General features: G+C 29.6%; 1 long non-coding RNA gene across 1 annotated transcript; it reads right to left on the bottom strand.

Annotated features, from left to right (window-relative positions):
- Positions 1-4,495: 4,495 nt before the first annotated feature.
- On the bottom strand, positions 4,496-5,775 carry LOC128126306 (uncharacterized). Its single transcript, XR_008224112.1, has 3 exons — positions 5,237-5,775; positions 4,962-5,055; positions 4,496-4,587 (listed from the first exon to the last, which is right to left on the bottom strand). It is a non-coding gene; the product is annotated as an uncharacterized LOC128126306 (long non-coding RNA).
- Positions 5,776-10,781: the final 5,006 nt, after the last annotated feature.

Below are 10,781 nucleotides of genomic sequence, written 5' to 3'. Positions count from 1 at the left end.
AATTAAAAATAATGATGTGACAGTAGGGATGAGATTTAGAACCGGAAAACCGGACCGAAATCGGAATCGAACCAGAACTGGAACCGTTAGAACCGGAATATATGGAATCGGTTTCGGTTCCAGGTTTAAAAATTGGTTTTATCCAGGTTCCGGGTAATCCGAGTTTGGGTTCATCGGGTCCATGTAAACCGGGTCTAAAAACCGAAACCGATGTTAGGAATCGGAACCACTTTAAGGGTCGGAACTGGTTTTTGTGAAACGTTTAAAAGATGCATATCTCATTCGTTTCAACTCCGATTATTAAGCAGTTTTTTTTCCAACATGTAGGTTAGAGTTTGTATATGACTTTAGACTATAAATTTGCCATTTTTAGTTTTATATTCATTGACTTACAGTCCCCCATAGTCGAGATATCAAAGCTGAAAGTTTTTAGTTTTTCAGTTTTTTTGTATTCGGTGAAAGTTTTAAAACATGCATATCTAATTCTTTTGAAGTCGGATTGACATGTGGTTTTTTCCAAATTGTAGTTTACAGTTTGTACATTAGTTTAGACTATAATTTGGTCATTTTTGGTTTAATATTCAATGATTTACAGTCCACCGAAGTCGGTATATCAAAACTGAAAATTTTCAACTTTTTAGCTATTTGTTTTTGTACTTTGTATTCTGTGAAAATGTTAACACATGCATATCTCATTTGTTTAAAGTCGGATTGACATGCGGTTTTTTCCATAGTGTATTTTAGAGTTTATACATAATTTTAGACTATAATTTTGTTAATTTTGATTTCATATTCAATAAGTTACAGTCCCCCAAAGTCGGGATATCAATATGAAAATTTTCAAAGTTCAACCCACTAAGTAGTAAGCAATTACCAAAATTTTTTGGTGTTTCCGGTTCTAAACCCACTTTATCTCGTTCCAACCTACCCACTTTGATGTTTTCGGGTTTTCCGGTTCTAGACTCACTTTACCCGAAACCGAACCGGAACCGGTTCCTATATACCGGTCCGGTTTCCGGTTCTAAAAAATCTCGTTAACCGGTTCCGGGTTTTCCGGCTCCGGGTCCATCCGGTTCAGGTTTGGACCCACTTGCATCCGTATGTGACAGTGAATTAAATGAGTTCAAAAATATGTTGTTCCCATGTGTATGGGTTGGGTAAGATGGAAAAAAAGCAAAAAAAACTTATGTGGAGCTCATGTGACATAAGTTGAGTGGTTCATTATTTGAATAAAAGTGAATTGTCGATTGAACAATTTAGATTTGACTATTTGGTTCAGATATTTGATTTATTGGACTGATTTTCAACAAACCCAAATTATTTATTTTGTATTTCGGATTGGTTTTGGTTTATACAATAAGAACCGAATACCAATTTATTATTTATTTAGTTTTAATATATATCCTTCATTATTTATTAATTTTGTAATTATTTTTCAAATAAATTCAAAAAGTTTCACCCAATACAAATATCTTAATATACATTCTCTTTAAAAAGTTGTTACCTATAAAATTAACTTTAATATAGTTTTTTACTAGTTGTTTATAAAACTTCAACTAAATAACTTATTTTTATTTCATCTATAAACTTAATATTTTAGTGATATGTGGTTTTAAACTGTTTCGGGTTTTGAAAACCGAATTATAAAAACCGATCCGACCAAATTGTAGTTTGGTTGGATCAGATCGGGTTTAAAGTTACTTTGACTATTCGAATCAATATTTTGAAAACCAAAATCAAATTGGATTCATTTGATTGGATTGGATCGAACTGATCCATCCAAACGAACACTCCTAGACACGGGTTGAAAGGGTTCCGTTCCTTCCTCCCTTAAGCCTTCTGGTATGGAAGTTGAGGTAGATGGGGGTTTCCACCGGTTAACACCGCCCCAAAACCTATTGATTGTCTTATGGAGTGATTACCTTTATAGATGATCACATAGGTGTTTGAGATTGACGCTCTCTCTCTCTCTCTCTCTCTCTCTCTCTCTCTCTCTCTCTCTCTCTCTCTCTCTCTCCATGGTTACTAGTGAACACCATCCTCAAAACTAGTAAACATGTGATGGACTACTATTTTAATCACGAGACATGGTTCACTAGTGATGATACGAGATAGTCTTAACCCTCACGGCATCCACAACGCATTGAACTCTATAGAGTTCAATACAGTGCCACATCATCATTCAATATTTCATACAACTATATTCATTTTTAGCCCACAATGCAATAAACTCTAAAAGTTCAATGAAACGTATTAAAAAAAATATTTATTTAAATATTTAAATACTTTCATTTTTCTCATTGAAGAGTTCAAACTTCAATGACTATTGAACTCCAAATCCATTGAATGTCAAGGCGACATTTCACAATGATGAAATTTTATCCATTTAATGACAAATAGGCATGACACATTATTCAACTATTTATTCAACTCTCCATTGTATCCATTGTAGATGCTTAAGGCAAAGTGCAACTATGCATTTCAACTAATATGTAAAATGATTATATAAAACAAAACTAGGAATACGACAATGACACATAAAATGCAGTTTCATATGTTTACCATATAGATAAAAATATATTTTTATTGTTTTTGAATAGGATAAAAGGATGGGGTTAATTTTTCCCAGGAAGAAAGGTCTGGTTTCGCTTTTCCATAAGCGGACAACTCATGGAAATGTGTGAGAAAATGTCGTGCGTTTTCCCAAAATGCCGCAATGCCACCATGCATTCCCACAAACTAAAAATTAAATACTTTCACTTTCACTTTGCTTTCTAAATTACCAAAAGAAGAAAAATATAATCATTCATTAAAGTTTATTTTAGGTCTTTCATATTAGGCCTTCTTCCATTATTAACCATTATCATCATCCTACACAGCCATCTTAAATTTTCTTTATTATTATTTCAGGCTCATATATTAATTATTATCCATTATTAGGTTAGAGGGAAGTGGTGTCACACTCCCTTATGAAACCGCAATGATATGTAGGCGTCACTTTATCATTTACCACAAAAATATGGTTTCATATCACACTCAATAAATGGTGGCACTTGGATTATTTATTTATTTATTTAAATAAAAAAGGAACCAATCACAAAGCTTAAATGAAAATCAACTAATCACAAAACTTGAAAGAGTGCACCTTGGAGTGTCGTAGTGCGGTCTCTACCGCACCCAAACCGTGGTCATGGGACGGCGTTCCGTCCTAGGTAGCACCGAATGTGCAGTCTCTACCGCGCTCACTCCCTCTAATCTTAAACCAACTCCAACCACAAATCACAAAAAGTAAAAAGATAATACTAAATTGGTTATTTTTTACATTAAAATACAAGTCTCATTAAAATCACATACTGACAATTTACGTTAAAAACATATTTAAATAATAATATAACAAAATATTAATTTTCTTAATTTTATATGATTCTATTAATAATTTCTAAATTATTATCTTTATTTATTTGTTAATTATTTTTGTAATATTTTTAAAGTTTGAATTTTAAATATATTTTTCAATTTATTAGAAATAAAATTATATTATCTTAATTTTTTTATTTCTATAATATGATTAATATCATATTATTAATAATCATAAAATATAATACATAATATTTTTTTATTAACTGAGTTAGAATAAATAATTATCGATAGCTATAATAATTATGATAGCTTTAAAATCAATCTGTACATTAAGATAATAATATAATAATACACAAGTGGATTTGATGTTGGTTCGAAGGTCTGATATATATATATATATATATATATATATATATATATATATATATATATATATATATATATATATATATATATATATATATATATATATATATATATATATATATATATATATATATATATATATATATATATATATATAAAAGGTTAGATTATTTTGTTTCTAGTAAGTATTGTATGTCTTAATACACAAATCTGGACCATCGGATGTAATATAATCAAAGGTCATTATCTGATGGTCTATGATAGTACAATAGGGTAGCATGTATCATATAATCACACAAATTTTAGCAAAAGGATATTTTGGTCAATTAACCTATTTTAAAAACGGAAATTTCGGATTTAAGAGATCATTAATTCCCTTATTTTTAAAAAATCTGAATTTTTTAAATTAATTCAAATTAAATTTTAATATTACTTTTAATAATAACCGATTTTATTCTGTCATAATGACAAAAAGTCAACAATAAACTAGTAAATATATTTGCGGTTTTATTCTTACAGAATATTGTTTCATTCAAAATATTTTTTATATTAGCAAGAATAACATTTTTTAAAGAATACAGATTTTATTCTTTAAGAATCACTATTTACATTCATCCGTAAACAAAAAGACTAAGCAATTATTACAATCATTCTCAAAAAATTATGACCAATAATGGTTTAAGGATTACATTTATTCTTAAAGATTAAAACTAAAAATGGTTAAAAAAAACCATCAAAATCTAACAAAAACACTAATCTATTCTGGCAGAATAAATTCTGACAGAATACATTCTGTTAGAATACAAATATCGTTCTCCATGTTTTCTTCAAATTCCACATTATTGGCAACCTCTTCAAAACCTAAATTCACAAGGAAAACATAATCAACTTTTAAATATTAAAAATTCTAGTACATTAAATAGAATAAAACAATAAATTCTAATAGAATGTGATATACATTCAAATACAATATAACTATAATTTCTACAAACCAACATTAACAATCATCCTTAAACTTGCAATGTATATTATTCTGAAAGAATGTAATGTTTCATTATTTAGGATGTCATTCTATAAGAATCGAGACGAATAACAAGAATAGAAACCAATTTTATTCTGACAGAATACAGTACATAATGAACTTAAATCTTAGTCTTTTCTTCTATATGCATAAACATTATGAAAGAATTTACAGGTCAACAAAATGATTTTAATGAGTGTTTTAGTGGCTTTACCTGTCTAGTACGACCTGCTTCACTCTTTCATTATAATGATGATGCGGTAATGCCCTTATATAATTGATTGTCACCAACAACCCTTGACTTGACTCTACAACAAAATCAATCAAATAAAAACTCAAACTCAGTCACAGATGATAGCTTGAGAACTAATTTGAATGAAAACCCATAACTTGAGCTACATTAAATAAATTATGAAGAAATAAACAAAGAAAGATAATAGGTAGGAAATCTCGAGTTGTGAAAGGTTTTCCCCTGCACACCACATTCACCTTTCAAGTTTCCATCATGTGGATAGATCTTAAGTTAATAGTTGAAACTGGATTCATTGTCATCAGGTTTAACCCAATATTTTTTGTTAAGCATTTCATCGAACATGTGGTGGACCAACAAAAGCTCCTACCTAGCCACATCAAGATCTCAATCCATACATCTTATAGAATCGATAGATGAACAACTTCTAATTCCTTCAATTTCTTCAAATTAAAGCTGTTACGAGAACCAATATAAGGGAAAAATTGCAAAAAAAAGGAGATGAAATTGAGTTATTGATAAAGACTGGGAAACGACCGTAAAACCATAAAAACCAAATGAAATGGCGTTGGAAAAGAGAGAGTGACTCACCTTTAGATAGCTAATTAAGGCAGTTGAAGCAAACCCGTCTTTGAAGTCTTCTAAAAATGTCGTCCACATTCATTCTTATTGGAGGACAGGAAGAGTTGAGCGACATGTACCAGGCGGGAAACGAAGGTGAAGGGTAGACATCAGCAACGGCTTAAGCAAAGGTTACAGCATCCTCATTTTGATTTCATCCTCCCTGTAGGTGAAAAAGAAGAACCGTAGGTAATATAAAAGAGGATAGAGAGAGACTAGGTCAAATGTATTTACTTTATTTCCTTAATTGCAAGATTTCAATTAAATGAGTTCCTTAATTAAAAGTAAAAAAGGTCCAAAATACCCTTTATTGATTTATCTAATTATTTATTATTTCTTGAATTCTCATTGGTGCATTTAGGCATATAATAATTGCTAGAAACATTTGAACCTAACTATATATATATATATATATATATATATATATATATATATATATATATATATATATATATATATATCTTTAAGGGTATATAAGCTTAGGTACCCAAACCCACCATAATACATCGTTTTGATTGATACATTCATTAAAATATTTTTAAACTTCAACCCTTGACTTGATTTACTTTCAAGATTTTCGAAATTTCATTATTATCTTCCTCTTACATCACATCTTTTTGCCAAACGCCTACTAGGCTATATATATTGTAGTTGAAAATGAAAATTATGTAAGAGGAAAATAATTGTGAAATTTATAAAAATCTTGGAAGTAAATCAAGTTAGAAGTTGAATTATAAGAACATTGGACAATTACAATGTATATATATGATACAAAACGAAATAGTATTGTGAGTATGGGTACCTAAGGTTATATACCTCTAAGGCTATATTCACTTTTCTCTCTCTCTCTCTCTCTATATATATATATATATATATATATATATATATATATATATATATATATATATATAAAAGTGAATATATGGTTGTTATATACCTAAGCTTAGGTATAGAACATTTTAAACGATATAGTTTTAAACAAAACAAATACAATTTCATTTTCTCTTAGTTTTGTTTTAATAGAATACTATTGAATTAAGTTCAATTATGGAATGAAAAAGTTCACTAATATATATTTTTGTTGCAAATGATTATTGAAGTTTATAGAGAAAATTAAAAACAATATTTTTTAACGAATATAACTCAAGCGTTTTGTCTTTCAATTAAAAGATTATATCCGACGATTTTGTGAAAAAACTTGATTGAATTATGACATGTTCTTCTTTTATATTTTATTCTATTAGTTTTCATTTAGAATTTAATAAGTTGATTAAATGGTCACGACTTTTAATGCTTTAAGTTCTTAGACACAATGAAGAAAAAGAACATAAATTTGATCGATTTAGTAAGTCACATGATTAAGAAAGATAGTAAAAGAGATATCATGATTAGTTTGGATATATATTTTTTTTAGGGTTATATATATATATATATATATATATATATATATATATATATATATATGAGTTATGTTCAAATGGTTTCACTATCTATTGTGTGGATGTATGATTGATTATGGACCAATCATTTTAGTTATTTTAAAAAAGTAATTAATGCATATTAAATGCTCAAGATCTAATTAATAACCTTTATATCTTCAACATTTAATATGCATTAATTACTTTATTAAAATAACTAAAATAATTGGTCCAGAATCAGTCATACATGTACATAATAGATAGTATATATATATATATATATATATATATATATATATATATATATATATATATATATATATAGGTAAAGTGAATATACCTAACAACCTTATATAAGCTTAGGTACTTAACCTCATCAAACTACATCATTTTGCATTAAATTTTCATTGCAATCATCCAAGGTTCTTAAACTTAATCCCTAAACTTGATTTACTTCAAAAAAAATTTGGAAATTCATCATTATATTTCTCCTACATCCTTTTATTTGTAGCGGTAGGATATGAAGCCCATCAGGTGATATTCGATAGAAAGACGTGATGTAAAAGAAAGATATTGGTGAAAGTCCAAAGATTTTGGAAGTAATCAAGTTATGGGGTTGAAGTTTAAGAACCTTAGACAATTACAATGTAAATATGATACAAACCAATGTAGTATTATGGAGTTAGGTACCTAAGCTTATATAAGGTTGTTAGGTATATTCACTTTACCCATATATATATATATATATATATATATATATATATATATATATATATATATATATATATATATATATATATATATATATATATATATATATATATATATATATATATATATATATGGTTTTGCTTTCATTTGAAATAAACATAAGTAAGATAATAATTACGCTGTTAACTTTCAAGTTAGAAAATATAAACAAATGTTTGAAAATTTTATGAATCGAGAACTACAATAAAAACTATTTCCTTAAATAAATTTGAACCGAAAATTAAATTAAACACACATTGACAAAAATATCAAAATTTTAACAAAAAGTTGCTATAAAACGCATGTGATGGTGCCAAATGAAAACAAACGAAAGTAATGAAATGGGAATTGTGACAAAAGAGAAATATTTGCGCCCTGTTTTTTAAGAAGGAAACAAATGTCTTGTGAGCTTCTTCGACCTCTTTCCCCAACTATCCCCTCCATTTCAGATACGGAGGGATAGTATTCAGAGAAATTAAATATGATTTCTATCTTTTTTATTCTTATTTGTCTTTCTATTTATTATATTAAGACAATTATTAAAATAGAAGATTAATAGAGAGAATTAGTAGTATCAACATGTCACAATTTTATATGAGTATGAGGATAACAAATATAAAAAGATATTTAATTTTTCATAATGTTATTATAATTAATAAATATAAAATAATAGAGAGAATTAGTAGTATCAATCTCTATTTTTAGAAGGTAGACTTAGGCCCTGTTTGATTTCTTGCTGACCCAGACCAGTCAGACCCTTTTGGCTGACTCGGTCAGATCAGTGTGTTTGATACCTCCATATGATGCGTCTTACTCGGTCCTTGAACGTCTTACTGTGTCATCTCAAAAAACTCGCTGGCTGAAACAGATGAGCATCGTTCCCTTTTTTGCCCTTTTCCTTCTCACACGTTCCTTCACCTTGCCCACCTCCGACGTCTGCAAAGGCAAATAGATATCAAAAACTTGTATCTTCCGGTACGTCTCTCCACAACGCGTCTTCAATCTCTTCTTCACCCATCCTCCCACAAGCCATGCTCGCCGCCTCCGACTCAAGCAACGCCGTTGACCTCCGCCCCAAGCCGACCATTCAAGTATATGCTGTGATATTTTATGAAGAGACCTAATCTCCATGTGAAATTGTGCAATTTAAAATTTGAGTTCTTGGTCGATGGTGTTGATATTCTAATTAAAATTGAAACTTCCTGAAGTATTTAGAATTTATTTTCGAATTTGTTTTAATGACTTGGAATTCGATGTTAAAGGAGGATTGATTGTTTTGATGAAATTTTTGCAGGATAGTTTCATTAAATTTCCTGACAACAGGTTGAGTTATTTGGGTGTTTGAACTTATTCAAATGGAATACTGATTTGGTGTTTGGTGGATGCTACTAACCAAAGAGTTATTTGTCTGTATAAGTTGACTGCTTTTAAACTCATTTTTGCTCCATTGGAATTAGTTGATCTAGACTAGTTCATTCATTTTTATGTCTGTGCAAAATTCTAAAATATTATTTTCTTTATTAGTTTGATTAGTTTTATTGCTACTCATGCACTTCAGCCTAGTGTGTTTGTTAGGGTACAAATGGAAAAATAGTTAATTAAATTGAGCTAAATATAGTTGGGGAATCTTTGGTAGTAGAAGGGCATTTTGGGTAATTTATGTTTTATATATATTAACAGGTTTAGCCTAATGAGGGGGGAAATCATTTTTTTTTTTAACTTTGCACTTGTATCTTGTGAATAAGAACAATATGTGATATGGTTGTTGTTGCCAAAATTATGAAGGCTACATTAGTTCTTCCTTCCCTTGATCACACTTCCTATTGGGCTGATGAAAGGTTTGTATTTTTGTTCCCTATTGGAAAGTATTTGAGTTAAATGCAAAAAAAAAAATTATAGATTGATTTATATTGTATATTTTCAATGGATTCAAAGATCTGTATGATTGACAACATTTTATTGAAACCTTAAAAGAAGGTGTGCACATAGTGGTGTTTGTATATGTTGAATTTTGTTGGATGGATTTTTGTTTCAATCAATGTGATAAAGATAGAAAACTATGGATTTTTGTTTCAATAAATAGTGATGTTTGTATATGTTGAATTTTGTTTACTGTGGTTTTTTTTTTCAATCGTTTTCCAGTATGTATATACATTTGGATTGATTTTTGTTTCAATCAATGTGACAGAGACAGAGATAGAAAACTATGTTGAATTTTGTTTGGCTTGATATAATTGATAAATATAGTTGACACTTTATTGGTAGAAAATTGTTTAATGTTTAAATATTATGTTAGAGAAGGAGGGTAAAATTGTCATTTTTTATCAGTCAGTATATTCAATTAGATGTACAATCAAACAGCAAGGTTTCTTTCTCAGTCAGGATTTCTTACCCAGACAGACATTTCCCAGTCAGCACTTTCTCAGTCAGAAACTATCAAACGGGGACTTAGAGTTTGCCTTGTGTGAATTTTTAGGAAGTGTTTAGTACCCATCTTTTGATGGTGAGAGCTGTTGGTTGTGATCGGTGTGGCGTTGTGCGAGGTTTTAGTCAACATTGTGATTCATGTGAGTCTGCTCATCGTATTCGGGGGTCGAATACACTAATGGCAGCTCACCGGTTTATGTTATGTAGGAAGACCAGGGGTGGCCTGTGACATTTGTATGAAAGACTTAGATACGGCCCCCAATAATTTATATGCAAGACTAGGGTTTGGACCTTTTCAGTTATATGTAGTATGTTAGTTGTCTTTGTGATACTTGCATGGAAGACCAGGAGGTGGCTCATGACACTTGTCTGTAAGACCCAAGGTTTTGCCACCCCCCCCCCCCCCCCCCGCGGCAAGGAAAGACCATTATACGGCTCATGGCATAATGACCATACTATGGTTGGCACATAGTAATCTTTAGTGTATGTATGGTATGTGGTATTTTGGGGAACTCACTAAATTTTGTGTTTACGATTATATGTTTATGGTTTCAAGTACTTATGGTAC

The sequence above is a fragment of the Lactuca sativa genome, chromosome 5, assembly GCF_002870075.4.
Source record: "Lactuca sativa cultivar Salinas chromosome 5, Lsat_Salinas_v11, whole genome shotgun sequence".
NCBI lineage: Eukaryota > Viridiplantae > Streptophyta > Magnoliopsida > Asterales > Asteraceae > Lactuca > Lactuca sativa.
The sequence above is the reverse complement of the archived record's forward strand: the minus strand, read 5'-3'. Positions and strand labels throughout refer to the sequence as shown.